Below are 3,215 nucleotides of genomic sequence, written 5' to 3' on the forward strand. Positions count from 1 at the left end.
ATACACATAAGTCTCAACCTGATGGACATTACAATGTATCTATACACATAAGTCTCAACCTCATAGTCATTACAATACGTCTATACACATAAGTCACAACCTGATGGACATTACAATACATCTATACACATAAGTCTCAACCTGATGGTCATTACAATACATCTGCACGCTTAAGTCTCAACCCGATAGTCACTGCAACGTATCTACCATCTAAGTGTCAATCTGATGGTCACTGTAAAGCGTCTGAACACAAAACTCTCAACCGACAAAATAAAAGCGATCGTAAACCGCGCGAAAAAGTTGCCTGGCGATAGATAGCACGCGAAAGAATTTTTCGTCGTTTCCAGGCATATAACAAACAAACACGGTGATTGATTTGCCCTTTAACACAGCTGCCGATGAATATTCAAACGCATCTGTAGAAACTCGATGTATCGTCCCTCTTTCTCTCTTCTGTTTGGCGCGACGAGCACGCGGCGTTAGGCAACCAACGATACAAAACCGTCCGCTATTGAAAATGTTAAACAACTCGATATTACATCACGTTACGCGCGACTATTAATTACACCGATATACTTATTCATCTGCTCGTTCGCGGGGTATTCACGTGCACAATTTACGGTCAATTTGCAACTCGCTACCGTGCTGTCACCGGTTCGAGGCGTATTATTTATAGGCCTTGTTTCTTTCGGCGTCCTCCGCGAAGGAAAGTCGACCGGGAACAAATGAAATTGCTATCGATGCTCTGGCGAGTGATGAATCAAATTTAAATCGACCGCTCGGTACTAACTTTGTTATTGAAAATAACGCGGTAGCGGTTCGAGTTAACTGTCGCGACCATTTTTATACATACACAATCGGTGTAATAATTATTCGTATACGAATCATTTATTTCAAATTGGTTGCTGTACGAATACTCCTTACAGCGACTGTACGTCTCAACCTGATGGACGTTACACTTTATTTACATACGCGAAGCTCAGTAAATTTTGTTCACCGTTCTTCTAACGGAAGTATTCTCGAAAATGATTAAGTGCAGAAATTAATTCTACGCTATTGCACGTTTAAAAAACGTTTCATGTCGCAAAGACGCGTCCTTTCTCGCCATTAAAGGTCGTAACCGGTTACGTGACTCATCCCCGCGTAACTGTCCACCGACGAATTATCGAAAGCTGTTCCTCTGTACCTGTACACGCGTTAGACTCGATCGGCCTTCTTATTTTCGTGTCCATCGATTCATCGATCGCGCGTGGCCCACGCCACGTCGGAAATGTCACACGCGCCGTTCCTTCGTTATTTTGTATAATAGAGCCCTCGTAAAGCAAACGGTAGAGCGGAATATATCGCGCGATATATTAAATGCACGTGTAGGTCTCTCGGCTTTCGTCGAAGCGAAAGAAAGTAGTCTGTCCCGTTACGAAATAGCGAGTGAATGTCGACTATCTGGGTCAGACAAAAGCGGAACTTCCGCGAGTACTCGACGACCGACGAACAGTTTAACAGCGTGTTCAATTTTTTATCAGGTCGTATAAACGTTCCCTCGGCCCTTGAATTTTCCAGAAGGATAATCGACGCGCGTTGATATTTATCAACGATGGATACTAATACCTATGCCTTACCAAACCGACTTCGGCAATTATTTATAAATAAACCGGCAATGTTTATGCATTTATGGTAAACACGAAGATATGGGGAAATCTATGAGAATGTCCACGAATGCATGCAATCGTTAAATATCGATAATAACGTACGCTTTATACCGTTTGGAATATACATAAAACATGTTTCCATTTAAGTTGAAATTCTTTTCGTGTATCGGTGAAAATATGAGCTCGCGTAAACATCCGCGGTGTATTTTTAAAACAAAACCAGACGACGTTCAATGTTCCCTCGATTGCACGTTCCGAGGGAGTGTGCATGCAGGTTGTAAAAATAAGTTATTTTTATTATAAATTGCCGTGCAAAGCCACGTGATTAATTTCCGTACCTAATATTTTTAATGTCAGAAAAGTAACAGTAAGCAACATTTCGCGGCTATCAAAGGTTCGATACGCATTGTAACGACCATCTGATTGAGACCTGGATTTCGAGAATATTATTTAATTTTGAATGAGTGCGTATACCGTTCGGTTACATTTAGCACGTGCTTATTATGTTAATTTATATCGTAAGTGCATACGATGCAGTTTAACGATAATAAAATATTTTCCTTCGCCGAGGGAGAAAGCGAAGGTTGAGTACCCCTGGCTGACTCAACTTCGTAGAAACAAACGAAACGACGAACACAGTGAGCAAGAACTGAACACGTTTCTTTTTTTTTTTTTTTATAGCGTTTCGTGAATTTACAGAAGGATGTCGTGGCCTTCCCATTTCCGAGCCACGTACCGTTAGTTACTTTTTATGGGCAGCGCTAGGGATACGATTAATCCTCCGAAATATGTCGACGAATCGCTGTAAACGGTCGACGATGGCCTCTAATGGCGTTCCCGTGTCAACGTGGGCCCGTCTTAAATATTTAATCCGTAACCCGAGGTTTATTTTCAATATCCCTGGCCGAATCACACGGCTCTCGTTTCACCAATATGAGATTTCATGGAAACGTTGAGGTCCGGCGACCAACTTCGACCCCAGATAAGCGAGAGCTTTCTTGCTCGCGTTGCAACGTCAACCGACGCGATAGATACCGTTCCCGGATCACGCCAAATAACAATCTACAACTTCGTTCTTTTTCTATTATTTGCTCGTGTGTATTTCTAGGCGATACATCGTGGTATTTTATGGTATTTTTATCTAACGAAATGAGAAAAGGATCATTCGAAACATATTGAAAGTAAAGTTCATATCTGGACGTGAAATATACTTTTAGGTTAGGTCTTTATATTTTTTTATATTTTTAGGTTAGGTTAGCTCTTTATAGTTTTATATATTTTCGAGGTTAGGTTAGGTCTTTATACTTTTATATATTTTTGAGTTTAGGTTAGGTCTTTATATTGTTATATATTTTTAAGGTTAAGTCAGGTCTTTATATTTTTATATATTTTTAGGTTAGGTTAGCTCTTTATACATTTATATATTTTCGAAGTTAGGTTAGGTCTTTATATTTTTATATATTTTCGAGGTTAGATTAGGTCTTCATATTTTTATATATTTTCGAGGTTAGATTAGTTTTTTATATTTTTATATATTTTTAGGTTAGGTTAGATCTTTATATTGTT

The 3,215-nt window shown here is 39.5% G+C and overlaps 1 long non-coding RNA gene across 2 annotated transcripts in view; it reads left to right on the top strand.

The window, feature by feature from the left end:
* The first annotated feature begins 6 nt into the window (after positions 1-6).
* The window catches only part of LOC128896508 (uncharacterized), a 6,001-nt gene continuing 2,792 nt past the window's right edge, over positions 7-3,215 (top strand). The window contains exon 1 of one of the 2 annotated variants that reach the window (XR_008462004.1): positions 7-3,191. This is a non-coding gene — a long non-coding RNA (uncharacterized LOC128896508). The remainder of the gene's footprint in view (positions 3,192-3,215) is intronic. The other variant, XR_008462005.1, reaches the window with a different exon arrangement.

Source organism: Hylaeus anthracinus, unplaced genomic scaffold (genome assembly GCF_026225885.1).
Source record: "Hylaeus anthracinus isolate JK02 unplaced genomic scaffold, UHH_iyHylAnth1.0_haploid 10488, whole genome shotgun sequence".
NCBI classification, from domain to species: domain Eukaryota; kingdom Metazoa; phylum Arthropoda; class Insecta; order Hymenoptera; family Colletidae; genus Hylaeus; species Hylaeus anthracinus.